We start from the raw sequence: 21,141 nt of genomic DNA on the forward strand, positions 1-21,141 counted from the left end.
ATTTCACTGGTTCAACCCATTTCAGATCAAATTTAGCTGAATGTGGCCCCTGAACTAAAATGAGTTAGACACCCTTGTTCTAAGGCACAGGTGTCAAACATATGGCCTGGGGGCCAAAACCAGTCCCCCAAAGGGTTCAATCCGGCCCCTCAGATGAATTTGTGAAATGCAAAAATTATAATGAAGATATTAACAATCAAGGATGTGAAAATCATTTTAGGTCAATTCAATCTGAAGTGGGTCAGAACCAGTAAAATACTATCATAATAACCTATAAATAATGAAAAACGCAAATTTTTGTCTTTTTTTTTTTTTGTATAAAAAAAAAAGCAAAATTACACCGAAATGTTTACATTTATAGACTATCCTTTAACAAAAAAATGTGAATAGAATAACCTGAACAAATAAGAATAATATGAAATGTCTTAAGAGACGTATGTAGAATTTTACCTCTTGCTAAATATTTTGTGTATTTGTAGATCCACTGTGATCTGTAAGCTGTGATGCACATGTATAAATGATAAACTAATGCATAATACTGTAAACATTGCATTTATTTTTCTTCAGAATTTTCAGGTTGTTCTTATTTGTTCATGTTATGTTCAGTTTGTAGATGTAAACATTTTCATTCTGGAATTTTCCTTTTTTCACTCAAAAACATAGAGAAAACTTTGGTGTTGACATTATTTATAAGTTCTTAACCTATTATTTATATTATTTTACTGGTCCGGCCCACTTTAGATCAGATTAGGCTGTATGTGGCCCCTGAACTAAAATGAGTTTGACACCCCTGTTCTAAGTAGTTTTTAGATAATTTGACTAACACTACTATAAAAGTTTCTATAGAATATAACGGAATTTATGAGTGAACTTGAACGCAGCACAGAGCCTCAACCAATAGCGTGAGGGCAGAATCCTGTGTTGTGGTGAAATCCACCAATCAGCGCTCGCTCCTGGGAGTAAACGGACACTCCGCATCGGTCCCTCGCCTCCTCTCCGTACCGAGCTCCTGTTTACTGCAACAAAGAACCCCGTCGCCACACCGCTGACACATATGTTTCTCCGCCGGAATAACATTGTTGTCATCGGGGGAGAAGGAGCCGGAGCCGGGCCGCGGCGGGTGTTTCTACGCCGATAAGTCCTCGGAGAAAAGTGCGGATCGGAGCCGAGTTGAGTTTGAGTGCGGTGAGTGTTTAGTGTGTGTGTGTGTGTGTGTTTTTTACACCGGATGGATCTGGAGCACTGGGTTCTGTGGACTTACCGCACCACTACACTACCATGCTTTCATACAAGAAGTGGCTTTTATCAGTGTTTTTCTGTTTGACTTCATTTTCAGGCCGAGATTACTGACTTTATTTTCTGCTCCGTGGGTTTCTCGACTTCCAAAGTTCTCCCAGTTTCAACCCAAATACTTACCTACTGTGTCAAAATGGTTTTAGATTTATTTACCAGCATGTTGTATGTCTGTGTTTTGACATGAGTGCATGATGTCACCTCAGTTATTATCTTAGATCAGACTCACATAGGCTGCAAAGGTTGACAAAATCTCAGCTGAAGTGTTTGTTCCATGTGTCTGGCACTTAAGTAGAAAACAGATTCACTTCGGCTAAAATTTGCTTAGAGGTCTTATTTATGTCTTTGTGCATAAAAAATCAATATAAGTGAATCCCCAAAGGAACTTTGTGTTGGTAAATGCAAGTTATACAAATTTACAGGATTTCAGTTCTGTTGCAACATGTTGATGGTCATATGAACTATGTTTTCAGCTCAAAAATGTCCAGTTTCATCACAATTAATGCTATATTTTCATGTCACAAATGGCCAAGTTATATTTTAACTGAATTTACATGAAAAACAAATATTCTATTCTTTCAGATTCCTCAGTTTTTCTTACAAGATTATATCCTACATATCACGTTTTATTTTTACAGGTTGCAATATGGAGTATGGTGCTGATCCATCCTGCTTATGTTACGCAAATACATACATTAAGAATGTCACACGTCGCTTTTTAAATCAACAGTTTTCTAATAGTAAGCATTTTTTATAAAGAAATAACAATTCTATATTGTTATTTACTCTTTAGTATGATGATAAACAATACAATAAATAATTCTGATCCTAGTTTTTGCACAGGGATCATTTGTGGAAACGGTGACATGGCTGCTGAGCATCAGTATGATGGGATCTGGAACAACCATGTCACATCCGTCCACTGCCACATTTTGTGTTTTTGTGTCAGCTGTTATTATTTTAGATCCACAATACTAACATTTATGAATAAGAGGAGAATTAGCAATAATAAGTATATAAGTTTATTATTAATAAAGCACTGGTACTGACTAGATCATCATGGGTAATGTCACGTCCGTCCACCAGCAAAAGTTTTCACATACATGTGCTATTCAAAATCCAGTATTTCTGAAAATATAGCTTCCACTGTCAAATAATATCAGTAGTCTGTGCACAAATGTATTAGCATTATTTCAACACAGTTCTATGCATTTCTTACAACTTTTTTTTTTTTTTTTTTTCAACAAAAATGGCCACTTATTTGACCCCCTAAGCAAATTTTAGCCAAAGTAGAAAACAGATTCACTTGTGTTCTACTGTGATCCTTTATAATGAAGATCTATCTGCTCCTGGCTCCTTATCACAGGTTGTGTTTGTCTGAGTTGAGTAGTTGAGCAAAGAGAGGTGTTTTATTGAAGTGTTGAGCTGGTCTGAGGAGGTCAAACTCTACAACAACAAATATCCAAAATGCAAACTATCTGATTTATTCTCCAACACTTTAAGAGGTCTGGAGCTCTTGTTGGCAAACCACTTAGTCATAATGTTATGCAGTATCTGAGGTTAAAAGGAGTGAAGCTGCTGAAGTTGTATTTTAATCTTTGCATGTTCTAAAAATCACACTTTATTTAGCAGACAACAGTCTTCTGTGTGGTCACATTCTGACATTTACTCATCCGACAGTAGACGATGGGTAAGGTGACAAGGACAGGGAAAATGAAGAGCAGATGGTAAGAGCAGGGAGGGGAGGAGAGAGAGAAAAAGGGAGATGGAAAAAGAACGGAGAGAGAGAGAGTGGGGGAGGGGGCTGGGGATGGAGAGATAATAACAGGATCTGGAAGTTGGAAAAGATGGGAGGCTATGAGAGGAGTCAGAGGAGGAGACAGCAGTGGGAACCAATGTGGTGGTGTAACCGTCCCTTGAATGCACCAGGTGCAGGATCTGTTCATTGGAACGGTCAAAAACAAAACAAAAAAAAAAGAAAGTGTGTGTGTGTGCATGGAGAAGCAATGGGAGGAGTCAGCTGGTTGATGGATGACCTGTCGAGAAAAGGGAGGGGGAGGCGAGACGAGGAGGGAGGGAGGGGAGGATAGAGGGATGGAGGAGAAGGGGGATGGAGCATTGTTATGGTGACAGGGGTCATTTATCTGTCTGTCTGTGCTGGGTCTGACCAGCCGGTCACTATGGGAGATCAGCTGGTTCACCAGTACCGCTCTACATCACCTGTGTCTACTTTCTCCTCTTCATCCTTATTTTTCAACTCCTCTCTCTCTGTTCCTCCACCTTGTCGTGTGTCCTGCAGAAACTTTTCCTTCTTATGAGCGCTTCTTTGTTTTACTTTCCCTGATTCTGCTGTTCACCACACCAATTCAGTTGATTTTATGCGCATATTCAATTTGTGCATGCAAAAATGTGGGTGGAAATGCAGGAGAAAAAAAATCTTGACATAATAATGAAATATTTTTACTTTTGTGGAGAAGTGGAAAAGCATGCAGTGATGACATACAGAAATGGCATCATTAAAGCTCCATATAGGTCAAAGATGGATGAATAGAAAAGCCAAAAACTTGCAACACTCTGAAGATCTAACATTTCACATCAAAGAAAAAAGACACTGCCTTGTCCATAGCTCTCTTTATTGTTGACCATTCAAGCCTCTTTAAACAGATGGATATAATGTACACCATCTTAAAATATGAATGAGGATAGTGAGACAGTTAAATGCTACGTATGCATATTTAGTATTGATTTAATGGAGAAAACGTTAGAACGCAAGATGGGCAAGAATTTCAACCTACTATTCCTGGAGCAGTTCCTTAGTTGGTGCAAAATTCTGTCACTTCATAACCAAATTAGCAGAGAAAAACACAGATTTCACCAGAGCAGCAGCTGATAATGAAGTGCTTGCCATGCCTTTGGCTGTTTGAGTCCGGTGTAGATGAAACAGCTCACAGCACTTCAATATCCTAAAATGGTTTCATCCAGTTGTGAATTTTTGGTTTGAAATGGGCTTAAAATTGTGGCTCAAACTTATGTTCGTCTTCATCACCTCTGGATGGTTTTTCACAGTGCTCATAAAGACTCAAAAGGCTGTTTCCAGAACTATTCCAGAGGAGCACATAAGTAAATGTAATAATTACTCATCCTTCTCCATTATACTCATACATTCAGGGTTTGTGTTCCGTTTTTTGAGAGCTTTACTGTAGAAAACATTAGAATGCAAGATGGGCAAGAATTTCAACCTACTATTCCTGTAGCAGTTCCTTAGTTGGTGCAAAATTCTGTCACTTCATAACCAAATTAGCAGAGAAAAACACAGATTTCACCAGAGCAGCAGCTGATAATGAAGTGCTTGCGATGCCTTTGGCTGTTTGAGTCCAGTGTAGATGAACCAGTTCACAGCACTTCAGTATCCTAAAATGGTTTAATTCAGTTGTGAATTTTTGGTTCGAAATGGGCTTAAATTGTGGCTCACACTTACGTTCTTCTTCATCACCTCTGGATGGTTTTTAACTAGCTCATAAAGGCTCAAAAGGAGCACGTAAGTAAATGTAATTGTTGCTCATCCATCTCTGTTATACTCGCATTTAGGGTTTGTGTTCTGTTTTTTGAGAGCTTTACTGGTGCTTTTCATCATCACTTTTCTGTGGCCTCTTCTTCTGTCGTGTTATAATGGCATCCATCACCTAATGCGTATCTCAATAAACCAATTCCCTGTATTTACATGGGAGTAGCTGATTGAGAAGTGGAGGAATTGGCGTTTTTGTTTTGCCAATTTGCTCAAAATTTGGTTGCTTCCCTCTGCTACTGCAGTTACTCCAACTCTTTATCTCCCTGATAATTTATCATTAAATCTTGTATATTTGTCTCTCTCCTCCTTTGCTCTGTCAGCCTTTTCCTCCATAATCCTCCCTTTTTAAAAATCTCCCCGTCCCTCCTTTATCCCTCCAGAGGGACTAATAAGCAGCGCTCTGACTCAGTGCGTGGAGAGAGGCAGATGGGATTCAGCTCGTAGGCCAGATAAGGGTTTTTAACTCAGCTGTGTCTTATCACACCCTGTCACTGCTACTTAAACTGAACAGATACTGCTTGGCATTATGTATGGTGGTAAAAATCTGTAAATTGAGATAGCGTTAGTTTGTTCTAAAGTGTAGTGGAGCTATCGCTGCGCCGAAGGTTGCCAGTGTTGTCAGAGTACTAATTTAAATGCAGTAATAGTGACGGTGGTGCCTGAAAGTTTGTGATCACTTTAGAAGTTTGTCCGGCCCGCATGAAAACATGACCACAAGCCCTAAGACGAGATAAAAGTGACCCAAATTAACATATGAGATAGACGCTTTGAGCTAATTTATTCTATTATTTATTGTGGGAAATCATCCAATCTTCAATATTTGTTTATAAAAAAAAAAAGTATGTGAACCCCAGGATTATCAGTTAATGCAAAGTGTATCAGAATCAGTCAGTGGCAAGGAGGTCAAGTAGGAGTTTGGAAGGGCCTGGGTCCACAATCCAAGAAGTGATTTTGACAAACTAAGGCTGTTGTCATGTCTAATAGACTCTGTACATGATTTGGGGACTCGGTTCGATTGTAGTTCCAACATTCAGCTGATCTGAGTTTGTTTTCACACTGCACTTTGTCAAACGAACCCAACTTTTTGAATAACATTTCCAGACGATTAGATAAATGAAGAACTAAAAACTTTACTCATCTATTGGTTAATGCAGGGCAACTTCTATTTCCGCCACATTTATTTACCCACAATGCCCTGTATTATAGTCCGCTTCCTACATTGGTTCACTGTAGCCCCTTTTACACAGCACTTCTGTTCTGGGAATAGTTCACCTTTATTCCGGAACGTCTGTGTGAACGAAATGGTGGGATCATTTGGTCCCACCTCTGTCAAGGCTCTGTAACGCCTCTGGAGGTAGTAACAGAACTGTGATAAAGGTGGAATCATTATTCCAGAATGTTATGTAAATGGAACACCTCTCATTCTGCAACCAAGTTGAGATGTTTTGATGACGTATTGCATGCGCGACCCCTGCGCCGTTGGGCTGTGTACAGTAAACGAACATATCAACGCATCATCATGCTGTAAAGGATGCTCAGAAGCTTGGTTTGAGTTTGAATTAAACTTCAAATCTGCACTGCTAAAATAAACGTCACTGGGCTCTGTTTGTCCACTATGTTTTGAGATTGAGTTGTTTCGAGAGCCAACACCGCCATGCTCAGGGTATTTCCGACGGGCAAGTCATACATCGCTGCTCTGTATCACCACCCCTTTGATTCCAGAATGCAGGTCCGCTGTGTAAAAGTCCAGCCTGTCTCACCTCTGTTACTCCTTAATCTTGGCGGTGTAAATCGGTTAATGGTGGCAAAAAGGTGGGATCACCATCTCATATTTCTAGGATTTCTGTGTAAAAGTGGCTTGTGAAACCTACTTTGGGGTTTGGGTTTTGCTGTGGATAGCACTGTCGCCTCACAGCAAGAAGATCCTGGGTTTGATTCCAACTAGGGACCTTTCTGTGTGGAGTTTGCATGTTCCAGGCACTCCGGCTTCCTCCCACCATCCAAAGACATGCACTAAAGGTTAATTGGTCAACCTAAAATTGCCCATAGGTGTGAATGTGAGAGTGATTGGTTGTTTGTCTCTATATGTCAGCCCTGTGATGAACTGGTGACTCATCCAGGGTGTACCCCGCCTTTGCCAACAGGTAGCTGGGATAGGCTCCAGCACCCCCTGCGATCATAAATAACCAAGTTGTAAGTGAGTTTCACCTCCATTGGAACAGTGTTGATATTGAAAGTCCTGCCTCCTCTTGATTTCGATTGTTTGTTGAGATCGATATGACATTGACAAGTTTAGCTCTGTTCAAGAAGTTGAAGTGTTTTTCAACTCTTGAGTGCGAACAGCAGAAAAAAATGCCAAGTGCTGATGACAGCGCTGCCAATGCTGAATTTCATTAGATTCGTGTGGAAAATAGGGAGTACCGGTGCAAAAACATGTGGACACAGGCTCTAACTGTCAAAGCTGACCTTGATAACACAGGCTCATGTAAGAGTGTCATGGCCTGAACTAAGGCTTCTGAAGTTACAAGAAGAGTTGTTGATACTCATCAGGTGGAGAAGGGTTACCAAAGAATGTCTAAACAGTTTGAACACTATTCGATAGTCAGGCAGATGGTGTTCAAATGGAAGAGGTGGATTCAACACTATTGTCTCCAGGAGGGGTTGACGAGCAAAGATAACACCAAGGACAAAGTGTGTGAAAGTCAGTGAGGTCACAATCAACCCGAGAGTAACATCTAAAAAACTAAAGGACCCTTCATGAATCCTCCCTCAGGACAAGAGGAGACGTACTGTTGATTTTTCAATCCATCTGGTCACTGAACTGCAAAACTGTTTCAATACTCATTTTCTACAGTATCGATACATCACTACCAGCTGTGCTTTCTCCTTTCCTGTCTCTTCAGCAGTGAATTGACACACAAACACAAACACACACACACTTCAGTCGCACATCTCTGTCACTCACAGCATGGTCTTCTTCTCATCACTCATCTCGTTTGCTCTGGTTTTGTTTTGGTGTTATCTCATTAATGATGGCGAGTGCAGAGCCTCTCTGCCTTCTTTTTCTGATAGCGAAAACAGCAGGAGAGCTGTTTGGAAGTACTTAGCAAGGCACGCTAAAGGACGAGCAGATCTATCCAGTGATTTTGCAGGACTGCTAACGTTAGCACAACAACTGTTAGTAACTTTCCTTAGAGTGCTTTGTAGTGCTAATAAAGTGCCAACCTCTGTAGTGTGGAGAAGTTGATGAAACCCCACATTTTATCAACACTGAAGCATTAAACAGGACTTTCCATTAAAGTGTAACTGCTGCTGTGTTGTTGGTGCACCAGCAAACTGCAGTTCTTAAAAAAAGTTAATTCCCCACAGAGCTAATAGGTCTGAAGAATCGGATGACAGTTTCAGCTAATAGGAACACACTGTACTGTCAACGGTACTTAAACTCTAATATAGTTAAATAGATAATGTGGTTATTTTTAAAGGTGTGATTAAAATTCAGGAGGAATTCAAGAACGTAAGAACATTTCATTTATGTAAGTTTTAACAGCTGGTATTGCTATTGCTGCTGTCCTGCCAAGAAAAGAAAAGTCACACATCCTCAGGTTTAAATCCTTTATATATTTATCTTTTAATTAGTCATTTTGCCCTAAATGTTCTAAATTCCTTCTTTTGATGCCAGTATTTTGACAACACTACAAACAACAATGGTGTGTTTGGCAAAATGCAAGGAGGAGGCCACTGCTCTCCAAAAAACTTTGCCTGTCTACAGTTTATTGAAAGCTGTGTGGATGAGCCAGAATGTTACTGAAAGAATGTTGTGTGGATGGATGAGACCAAAGCAGAACTTCCTGATTAAATGAAAAGTGTTGTGTTTGGCATGAACAGAACACTGCATTCCTAAATCAGAACCATATCCCATCTGTTAAACATGGTAATTGCAGTATCAGGATTTTCCTGCTTTGCTGCTTCTGGAGCAGAACGACTTGTCATCATCGGGAGAGTTACAAAATCTCACTAGTTACTTTAAAGGGGGAATATGTAGTGTTTTCACTGTCAAATATTAAAAATGAGCTTAAATTATCGTTAGGGTGTTTAGAATAAAGAGCTCTCAAGTTCTGCCAAAGACTTCAATGTATTTGATTGTAGAGATATGAAGTGAATGTATTTGCACTGATGAGCTGCAGGATTAATTTGACCACTAGAGGGAGTATTGAGTCTGATCGGATGACAATCACTGAGGAACATCATTTTAGAGTCAAAGAAAGTGACAGTGTTATTGTTTTTACCACTGGACACTAGTGATGCCCCTATCTGCATTTTTTTGCTTCCGATCCAATTTTTTTTAGCATTAGTTTTCCCGATACCAATCCGATACCAACTTTTTACAATAAAATTTGGATTTAAATTTGGAGTCATTATTTATAGGTTATGCTATTATTCTACTTGAGATCACAACTGGGCTGAATGTGGAACCTGAACTAAAACAACTATGACGCCTTTAACTCTTAATAACTTTAGTATAATTTTTGCACTTTCCAAATTCATTCTGTGGGACAAATTAGAACCTTTGTGGGGCCGGTTTTAGCCCGTGGGTCATATGTTTGCCACTGCTGTAGCCAGTCTATGGACAAATCTGTTCAGGTATTATATGGGAGTGCGTTCTGCGCTGTACATTAGTGATGCGCACATCAGTGGGTTACTCGTGAGGCGAGTTAAAAGAAAGTTTATTTGTGGGCCAGGTTGGGTCGGGTCAAGTAATTCCACAAAAGCCAAAAAACCCGACTCACACATCACTACCAGACCTTAAAGTGCAAGTGAAATTTATAGACGTTTTACTAATTCCTCTAAGCCTCCCGCTGTTGTGCAGCTAATTTTCCTTTTCCCAACCTTCGGGAACTTTAATTTGAGGTAGCAAGATTTGTGTTTTGCGTGTGTCAACCCCTCCCTGATCTGTAGATCGGATTGGGACATCCCTACTGGACACAGCTCTAAATGAAAAGAATGGAGTTTGATGATGAAATCCCAGTGTTTCTTCTACACGGGTGATTTTGAGTACGGGGGTGAAGTCACTGTGTTATGTCATTTGTTGATCTGTGGATCAGATGAAACTGTGACTGTGTTTGGAGGATTCTTAGCAGATGTTTAGTGCATCTATTGACAACACAAACCAAATGAAAAACAGATCTTTTTTTTTTTTTTTTTTTTTTATTCTCCAGTTTTTACTGTGGTTGTTTTCTGTCTAAAAAGAGAGCTAAGCTAACAGAACATTGATTCCATTGGTGGTTCTGGTCATAAGTGTGTTTTAGTACATCACTTCTCACTGTTGAGATTTTGGAACAATGCTACATATAACTCCAGTAAAGCATGGGTTTACATTTTTTATCACAAATATTTAAGATACGATACATTTTAACAAAAAATGGATGAATAAGTTCAGAGTTTTTGGCTTGTTTGATAGGGCTCCCTTTATCCAGTTTTTGGACATTTGGGTCATATTTATACAGAAAAGGAGAAAAAGCGTAAAGGGATGACAAACTTTCAAGTTCTACACTGGATGGGCAAGTTTTCAGGGCATTTCACAAAGTCAAGCAGCCACCCAGGAGTTGAGTCAGTGTTACTGCACATCAATTAATCAACATTTAGGTCACACAATAGAATTTTAGATGAGACTTGGCCGGTTGCTGGGCATGTTGCTCATCTCCCTCCTCCTCAAAGCCAAGTGTGTCACCCTCCTCGTCACTCGCTGATCCACGAGGTGATTTGGTGACAAGACAGACTTTCCACCAGCCATCATTATTTTTAATTAGTTAGATTTGCCCGCCTCCCCCCACTGTGTTTGTTGTGCACCACACCAGAGTGGAGTACGGCAGGAAGCAGACTCCAGCAGGAAGCGGGCTCAAACGTCTGAACATGTGAACCCTCAAATTAGACTAAATTAAGGCACAAATCACATCACAGAGGGTTGTGTTTGAAAGGGTGATAGCACATTTGGGTGTGCGTAAGAAAAGTGTTGGTATTTTTAACTGTCTGTCTGGGTGGCTTGTTACAAATAGGTTTGCATTATATTTGTGTATTTGGACGTTGGTCTGTGTCTGTGTTTATGCAGTGTGATGGCTTTTTGTTGTTTTTGTTGATTGAATGTTTGCGTTTGTACATAATGTGGGCACTATTTAGACAAGGACGCATAACAGCAAACCAATCTGTAGTAAACACTATTAAGTCCACATTTTCCTATCTCTGACAGCTGCAATACTGCTTATTAATTACCCAGATTGTAGGGGCTGACCATAGTCTAATTCATCTCACTTCACTTTTAAAATGACCATAAAACATTTTTCACAATAACATAAAAGACTGTGTTTTGCACTCAAACCAGGCTCACTGCGTGGCCGTCTGTAGCCAGCAGCTCCCAGGGTTTGTGTAATTCTTTGCTGTTTGAAGTCACCATGACCTTATTTTGTCAGTGGCAGCAAAACAACACGTCACACACTCCTGCAGGTCAAAGTGGACTAACACACTCGACACTCCAACCACAGACAAACAGTAAATAATCACTACAGATGGACTCAGAGGTAGAGCTTGTAAAATTTAAGTGGCTTCAAGAGAAACTGAATAGTATAATTGTATAATCACCCAATTGGAATCATCATTATCTGAGAAAGTGTGTTTTAAGAGTTTAGGAATAATGATGAATATTTCTAATGTGCGGTGGTAACATTGTCATTTACCTTCCTTTCAATCTTTGTATGCTATTATTACTATGAATGCATGTACCATTTTCTTTTGTTATGCTTCTGTCATTTAATACCATGGTAGGATTTCATTTTCCACCAAACATCTTCTCTATTCTCAAAACACTATTTAGCTGTACCGAGGCACATCTGGCTATAAATTCTAATACATGGAGGGAATTCAAATGGAAATTAATCACTAGATATTTCAGAACACCAGAGATAGTGTCCAAGATCGGTCCTCAACATTTCAGTTAATGCTGGAGGAACTGCGGAGCCCATATAGCTGATCACACCCACATATTTTGTCCTTGGTTAAGTGTGTTTTTGATCGAGGTTTTCAACGCCCTGAAGGAGGTTTTAAAATGAACATCCTGTAAAACCTCACAGTGTCAATACTGGGAGTAATACCCAAAGGTCTGGATGGAAGAGCAGATAAATACCTCTTGAATACATTATTCACTGCCGCTTTAACCCTTTCATGCACGAATTATGAGAACCTTAATCAAGATTTTTTTCCTAAGTGTTTTTATTCCTCTTTAGGCATGAAAAAAACAATGCAATTTAAAATTTTCTTATGAAATAAATAAATAAATAAATAAATAAATAAATAAATAAATAAATAAATAAAATTAAAAAACAAAAAATAAAGTTAAAAAAAGACATACTACTACTACTACTACTGATAATAATAATAATAATAATAAAAATGATCTTATGAACCTATTTTACATGAAGTTGCAAAAATGTCCACTCAGCTGGACACCTTGCATTTAATTTTTGAAACAAAAAAACGTGTTTACAGATAAATTGTATGAAAACTGGGGGGGGCTCTTGTAGTTTTGGGGGTGACAGTATGCTCAGGGGAGTCAGGGGAGATCTACACAATGTTACCAGTTCATTTCAGAAAAGATATGTAGTGTCTTCAGACTTTAATAAAGATATGTGCAAAAACAAACAAACAAAAAAAATCCATAAATGTATAAGAGAACAGCTGTAGAATAGCGGTCCACTGTAGTGACCAGTATACATGAAAGGGTTAAAGTCTATAACCATCAGATGGATCAAACCAGAACTTCCCTCGTACAATACATGGGTTCAAAAAGCTTGGGATATTTATCAAATGGAACAGATCACATTCTCACCGAGGGTTCAGAAATCCACCTTTACTAAAAGATGGGAACCTATACCACCTTTAGTGCTACAATAATAGTGTTTTTTCGTGATGCAAAACCTCCTGTTGTATAACAAAATGCTCTCATCCTGCTTCTTACTAGGAGTTTAACATGTAACCTTATATTCTGGAGTGGACATTATCTATTTATTTGCTCTGATTGTTATTATATTCTTTAATTTCCATCTTATATCGCCTATGGAGATTTGTGAAAATACACATACAGCTGAGAAAAGGAAAAAAAAACTTATTGAACTGTATTTAAATGTATATATTGTATTGTGCTGGTTAAAAAAAGTAAATGTAATAAAAACTATTTTGCAAAGGCTCTGTCACAGCATCTTTGCAATATGTGCCACCCAAGAACTAGCCAACCATCCCAGATAGTGATCCGCCTTTTTCCCGAATATTATCAGAGGGTACCAGATGTAGCAGCACTATAGGAACAATAATGCTAAAAACAACCCATAATGTAAAGGTCTCTGTATAATATATTACAGGGTGCTTGTGCAGGTCTTAAAGTCTTAAAAAATATGGAATTTGGAAACGCTGTTTTCCAGACCTTGAAAAGACTGGAATTATGTGTGAAAGTCTTAATAAAGTTTGGGAAAAAAGTTTCTCTCATAGTTGAATTTTAGAGTATGCTCAAAGGCACATAGTCTTGTAAGATAAGAAATCCATGAGGAAAGCATATAAAAAACTTGATTCGATTTCACTAACTGGTCAGTACTGGAATGATTCTAGTAAAACTTGTTTGTGTGATAGCCATGCACTTTTGTGATTTTCATAGGTTTTGAAAAGGTTTCTATCAGTAAAACATAATTTACTGCGAATTATGCATCCATTCATTGATATATTTATTAAAATTACCTTTTCTACTACACACAACAGATACAATCTCAACCAAAAAGTGGGTGCGCAAGTATTAAAACACATAAAATCCAGGTCTTGGGGGGGGGGGGGGGGGGGGATTGCAATTTTGAAAAAGTCTGGAATTTTTCTTTGGATAAAGTACAAGCACCCTGTATTATTTAACACTTGGGCTCTTTAATATGATTGTTAGAGGAATGGAAAAGTTTGGACTTTCACTTTTTTATTGTCACATGTATATAATTATCTATGAAAAGCTGATTTTATGATCATCCATGGTGTTAAATCTGCAGATCGCCCTGCTCCACATGGACAGCAGCGTAGATGGATGTGTCTTAGTGGCAGATGGATTTATATTCAGGAGCCTTGTGTTGAGTCAGTGATAGACTGCTGAGTTTACAAAACTACACACACACAGACACTGACATCAGTCAAGGAAAACAGCAGCCTCATGCACTACTGCCCTCTAAAGTCAGCGGCAGTGACATTAACTGCTACCGAGTGAAACAAAATGGTAGATGATGTGTTCCTCCTGCCCTTGACAGGTGCTTAGTGTCTAAGTGTACTGTACAATCAGTGTACAGACGCTGGCCTGCTTTCATATAAGGCTGAAGATGCACTTGTGACTCACAGAGACCATTACAGTAAGAGTACAACTAAGGTAATAGTGCTTTTACAGGAATATGGGGAGGTTTCTTCCAAGTGCCTGTCAATACAATGAGTAACGGTGATAAATTCAGACTATTCCATGTATCGCTGAAAATCAAGCTTTATTTGCAACTTTCATGGTGATGCTTCTGACTCATCAGTTTATCAGACAGATGCTGATGCTGCTCGTCAACTTCTTGTCTTCCTGCGTCATACGTGTCAGTTTTTTCAGAAAGATTGCTACAGTAAGTTGTTAATCAAAGCGTCCTCACAGGAAACGCAGCCTGATAAAGTTGAAGACCTTTGGGGACGGCAAGGAACATGAAATTATTACTGGTGCGACAAACAAACCTCGGTTTCTGCTAATGTCCGCTGCTTGTAAATGTGGCGTCTTGGCTCATTTCACCTCGCCGTGTCCTGTCTTGTCACGTATCGTTAGAGTTCCTGTCGTCCGCACGCATCTCGTCTGACACCTTGTCTGATCTGATCGGAAGTTTGTTCCATCTTTTCAGTTTCTGGAAAGTAAAGTGGGCCGAGTGAGGGGGAGTAGAGCCGAGCTCATTTACATATAAATGACGGCAGAGTCTGAGGTGCCACACTCCTGCTCATTTGTCATTTTATGGTGATTCACAGGCCGCGTGCTTGTTTGCGTGTGCGTTTTCCCTTAATATTCAAATGTTTTTGTTGTCTTTTCTGTGGCGTCATTTTCTGTCAGTGCCAGGATGTTTGTCTCTGAATCACTCGGCCTGTGATTTCATGGATTTTATGAGACTATCTGATAGCTTTTCCAGTTGAATAAAATCAATTGAATCATCATGGAATGTAAAAAAAGCATGCAACGGTTCCCATTAAGACAAAAAACGTACAATAATTGCTGTGAATTTTCTATGAAATAAAAACTAACATGCTGTCTTCACTGTTTGTGACTGCTGTGGCTGAAAAACAAACTTATAGTTGAATGTAATGTGATTTGTCTTTCCCTTTTTTCCCCCGTTTCCTGCATGAATTTCCTTCCAGAGAGTCTGTTTAAAAGCCCTCAAGTGTGCTCATGTATCATCGCTACGAACAGTTTTGTAACAGGAATCCTTGCTGCCTTCTCCTACAGTTTACTTATGAAGCTAAAAATAGACCAGACTGCACTCTTAGGCCCTGTTACCACACATCATTTTCACACTAATATTGGATTTGTTCTCAGGCTTTAAGAGGAATGGAAAGAACCCAGTGAATTCATACTTGTGGGAATTCCTGTTAAAGCCACATTTTTGTATTGTAAAAGAAAGTTAATACTAGGAAATGAAACCAAAATATTACTATCAGTATCTTAAATTGTACTTTAATTGGACTGTTAATCTTAAACATTGATAACAGGTAGTCATTTAGCTGTTTTAGGTAATGCAAGCGATTCTAAAACATGCAAAGACCTTCTGAATTAGCACTCTGTTGCATGCTGTTTACAAAAAGCAGGGTCAGTGTCTGTGTGATGATGACTCTGTGTTATGTTTTTTTAGACAGCTCTCAAAATAACAAGGAAATAGCTTTTAGTGAAAATACCTGTATCGGCCAATTCAGCCCAGCCACTTAAAGTCGGCCTCAGTACAATTTTGGTCGTTTGCTGAGCTCCACTTGGCAGATACTCCAGGCCAAATGGGGCTAAACTGACAAAATGCGTTTTAAAGTCAGCACAAAAAAACAAGTCCTGCCATAACTGATTATTGATTTTTCAATCCTTGAGCTCTTAAGTCAAAGCAACTTCAGTCTATGGCTGTGGATGAGAATTGGCCGTGTAAGACCTTCATAAGTCCGTTCATCATCAGGACCACGTCATAAAACATATTATGAATTCACAAATGTGGTCAGATTTAGCATTTTATCACCTTATTTATTGAATATTCTTGCTTGACTTGGGCAAAAAGTTAATACTGTATAGCTTAGCAAATGCATGATACAGTACTAAGCATTGTTTTAATGTAATAAGAGATAAAAAGAAATATCCAATGTAAGAATTTAATAGTCAGTGAAAACAGACTTCATAAATATTAGGCTTTAGAAGTCATCAAATACTCTGACGTATGGTTTTGTCAGATTTTATCCACAAACGCTTTATCTAAATTAAATTATCAGCCTTTTCATTTCTTTTTGTTGATGTAACTCAAGCACCCATATGTTAAAGCCAACATTTTTCTGATGTTACAAAGCTTTAAACCTACCACTGAACCTAATACGGTCTGCTTATACTTGTATGTTAGTCTTGCATATCCAGACCTATCTCCACACTTTATTAGCGCTACGTCAGGGGTGTAGACTTGTCTCACACCCCCCACGGTTGTTCTGAAATGCAGGTAAAAAGATATCTGCGATAGTGAGCATGGGGTTCTACGACAGTGCTTTTGCAGAAGTCGGAGAGATTGTTTTAGTGGAACATAGTCATAGTTTTAAAGGAGTAATATTTTGCTTTTTTTTTTTTTAAATGGAATTATGCATTTTAAAACATTTTGCTGCGGTCTGCATAAACTGTAAATGCTATACTTCAGTCTGAATTCTTCATTAATGAAACTCCACAGGTCCATCTTCAACCCTATTTCACCAGAAAGGTTGTTTTGAGCGCTGGCCCTTTAAATGCAAATGAGCCACTTCATGCCCCGCCCCCTCCAGGTTGTTGGCTGTGCTTCTCTGTCCCGTTCAGCCACTTGTGTTCGTTAATACAGCTGAACGTTTTAGGTAATCAGCTCCAAGTTTGGACATATTTTCAGTATGGACTACAACCGCTGCTACTGACAAACAATTATGTTGTACTCGGAGAAATGTTCATTGGAAGTCTTGACCTTATATGTGCAAATATCATGACATAACAAATGAAGAAGGAATTAAAATGGGTTGTAGAAATCCACTCGATTTTTGCCAGAATGAATGTAAAGATAGCTTTGCAGCACCTGGAAGGTTCAAATTCAAACTTTATGAACTATTAGGGTCCAAATACACAAATAAATGTACCAAAGACTAATAAAAGTGGGTTTAGCAAAATATGACCCCTTTAAAATGACAAAATTCTCACAAAAAAATTAATAATAATAATGGATTAGATTTATATAGCGCTTTTCTATGAAAGCGCGTAGAGTGGATCCATTTTTCATTCGCTCACATGTTCACACTCTGGTGGTGGTAAACTACATCTGTATCCACAGCTGCCCTGGGCAGACTGACGGAAGTGTGGCTGCCAGTCTGCGCCTACGGCCCCTCCGACCACCACTGAACATTCATACACATTCATACACCAGTGTGAGTAGCAGCCCTGGAGGCAAGGAGGGTGAAGTGTCTTGCCCAAGGACACAACAGCACATGGACAGAGCAGGATTCGAATTGCCAACCCTTCGGTTATTGGACTCTACCATCTAAGCCACGGCCGCCCATGGAGAAAGGTGAAGTGATTAAAATGATGTACACATAATACATTAAAACTTGCCATTTTTACCCCTTGGCCAACAGCCACAGGGGTATTGTCCCACCTTTTAGCATCCGTCTGTATGTATGTGTGTCTGTCATTATCCACACAATGTCTCTTAAACAAATTGTGTGATCTGCTTCATATGAGGTATTTTTATGCCACTGGTGACCGAGGGGTCATTCCACTGTTCAGCGTAGGTCTTGTCATTATGTAGTTGCAGCTCGGTGATAGTTGTTCTTTCAGTGAGGGAGATTTTCAGAGTGATTATGCTGAAGGAAGGATGAGGCTAACCTTTAAGAATAACTTAACCTTTCACTGTAATTATCATATTATGATATAAAACCTAACTGTGTAGGACTTACTGCGACTAAATAAACTTTACTTGCATCGCTTGAATGTGAAAAAGATGTTTTGTTCAAAATGTAGCCTTAAAAATCTCGAAGGTATATTTAATGCCAAAGTATTTTTAGCAAATTCTTTTTAAACTTTTATTTATTTATTTATTTATTTATTTATTTATTTTTACCTCTGTTAAGCAGGTTATATAGCACAATACATCATAGTCTAATTTGACCAACACAGCGTCTAATATGAACTGAAAATACTGTGATTGGTGGTAAGTTACTATTATCAGAAATACTTAAAACAACTTGTATCTCCTTTCATAAAGCTTATAGTTCACATACAGAGGGTCTCTTCATTCATGGTATGTATCCTTAAACAGGGCCTCATCCTCAGGGTGCCACAAGGCCTGTATAATCATGTCATAATTATCATCTTGCAAGTATATGAAGTATATGAAATGATTGTGATTACTTTCATCATCTCCATTCACATGGAGTTGGTGAAACTAACAGAAATAGCACATTTTATCATTATTTCCATCATCATTTTAATCACTTCACCTTTCTTCTTCTGCTGTGAGCTAAATGTAGAACTAGTGCTGCAGAGGTTTATTTGGAATCCTGGTTAGATATTTCATTAATTGGATTTGTGAATTGAAGCCATGTCATAGCTGCCACGCTTTAGTAAAAATAGGCAAAACACATATTAATGTGTTCTAAGCTCTATGCCGATAAACATCTCTCTTCTTCATAAGGCGCATAATTAAACTATTATTAGACTTTACAGTGGTGGCATGAAGTCAACAGAATAGTCAGTAATATTGTTGATCACAGTTATTTGTAACAGCTTAATCATCAACTCAGACTTTAATATAGAGACAGCCCTGGGTCCCGCACTTTGATTATCTAGCATAAACATAAATAACACACACACATAACATAACATGCTTATGCTATAAGGCAATTAATAAACCTTGTGTTTTTTCCGGAGCAGATGTAGTTAAGCTTTCTTATTTCATTCTCATCTTTGTGGAGAGCTGCACATACAGACTAAACATAGTAATTAACTTTAGTCTTTGTTTCTTTGTTGTTATGTGAACTGCTGACAAAAATAAACAGTATGGGAACAAAGTCAGACTTGACTTAGAGGAACATTTCTAACCACTTGCCTCATTGGGCAAGAAAAAAAAACCTTTAACACTGAACAGCGGGTTATCGGGTCATATAATTTGAGAAATGGCCTATAAGCTTTTGACAACAGAGCAGTGTTGATTTTATCTGTTTAATACTGTGAGACAGCCTGTGTTTAAAAAGTGTGAGGGCATTTCCTTCCTTCTACTCTCCACTCACTCCCTGTTTTTTTTTTTTTCTCTTTTTGTCTATTTTCTGGCCATAATTACAGAGCTCATGAAAGCGTTTAGAGTGTCATGAATATTTAGCTCTTGGAGGGGAAGTGTCAGGGGAGACCCATGTGTGGTGGGTCTGGCCTAATTATGGAGATAGGCATTCATACTCGCAGACACACACACACTCACGATTGGGGCCGGGAAATGATCAAACACTCACACATTGGGAAAGTTAATATAGGCTTAAACAAAGGTGTAACCCCTCTGAAATGTGCACATGCGCTAAGAAATGGTAATAACAGCACAGCTGGTTGTGGCTCACAGCTGGTTCTTTTTTGCTCCCTGTTGTTTAATCATGAGCTAATGATGGACATGAGCTTGGCAAATTAGTTAAGGGGGTCTCTTTGTGTCTATGTTTGTGTTTGTGGTTCAGACGGATTCTGTGCAATGCAAAAAAAAAAAAAAAAAAAAAAAAGGGGGGGGGGGGGGGGGGCGAAATTAAAGCGAGGGAGGGAAGATGGGCGTGCAAGAGCGAGAGGACAGGTGAAAAGAAGGTGAGAGGGAAGAGAAGCGGAGAGACGGAGAGGTGAGAGGAAAGGAGGTTTATACGGGATGAGTCATTTCAGGCAGGGAGGGAGATGAACGGTGCGAAGAGTGGGGAGAGTATAAGGAAATGTGGGAGATCAGAGTGGAACAGCATATGAGAATATGAGAGAGGAGGGAGTACGGTGTAGTGTGTCATTGCAGATGGTGACGTCTCTGCAAAGGCGTGAAGTGTGGGAGTTGAAATAAAACACAACGGCCGCATCTTTGGCCTCGGAGTACGAAACTGCACGATGATTATAAAAGATTCCTCGTTACAGTATGGAGATCATACACCATCCACGGGTCTCCAGAGTCCAGACCAAGAACGTGTCAAGTGCGACTAAACTTTTTTTTTTTTTTTTGGTCTCACTGGTACACCTGACATGCAGCAGATCTGTCTGTGTTGTGTATCAGTGAAGTGTTATTTTTTCCCACTGCTCTCCGCAAAGACCTGACCCCGCTCGACCTCTGTCTGGCTTTGACCCGGCTTTCCTGTGCGCTATCTGCATGTTTATGACCTTTCCATACATAGCGATGCTCTTCTTTGCTGAATGCGGAACAAAAATACGGAGTGTGTACAAGTGAAACCATGTCCTGAATTCCACCTCAAGTGACATCACCACCTTAACATGTAACAGCAATTCAGAATGAAGAGAAACACTGTTATTATATAGTCCTGGGTATGTGTACCATCAGCTCAGACCCATCACACAACTCCCCCTTTCTTGGTAAGATCACTAGAGCTATGACAAAAATGCAAGAATGTGTACTTTTTTTTTTTTAACAAAGAATGCCTTGATGGCTCTGATTCCGATATGATAAAACAGCTAACATTACACATCGCATTCACTAAAGATCACTGGCAGCAACGCCTCTGCTGTCAGAGCGATGAGACTTGAATTGAAGTGAGTACTTTAACATTCACTTATACCATTTTCTGATTAATGTGGGATATGCTGGTACTGTTTCTGTTGTGTTAGTATTTTTTTGGATGGGTACAACAGATTCAGAAAATGAACCAAATTTGCATATGTTATTGCAGGTTGTGAAACATGGTTTATGTTCAGTTGGGGTGAAGATTTAAGCTCTTCTCCTGTATAGATGTTCACCTTTCACGTCTGGAGGAAATCAACAGGGTTT

At 39.1% G+C, this 21,141-nt stretch overlaps 1 protein-coding gene across 1 annotated transcript in view; it reads left to right on the plus strand.

Moving 5' to 3' along the window:
- Positions 1 to 970: 970 nt before the first annotated feature.
- LOC115437002 (SPRY domain-containing SOCS box protein 4-like) overlaps positions 971 to 21,141 on the plus strand; it is a 107,572-nt gene continuing 87,401 nt past the window's right edge. Inside the window, exon 1 of the mRNA XM_030160053.1 lies at positions 971 to 1,185. The gene's annotated coding sequence lies outside the window, so the exon portion shown is untranslated. The remainder of the gene's footprint in view (positions 1,186 to 21,141) is intronic.

This window comes from Sphaeramia orbicularis, chromosome 17 (genome assembly GCF_902148855.1).
Source record: "Sphaeramia orbicularis chromosome 17, fSphaOr1.1, whole genome shotgun sequence".
Classification (NCBI taxonomy): Eukaryota; Metazoa; Chordata; class Actinopteri; order Kurtiformes; family Apogonidae; genus Sphaeramia; species Sphaeramia orbicularis.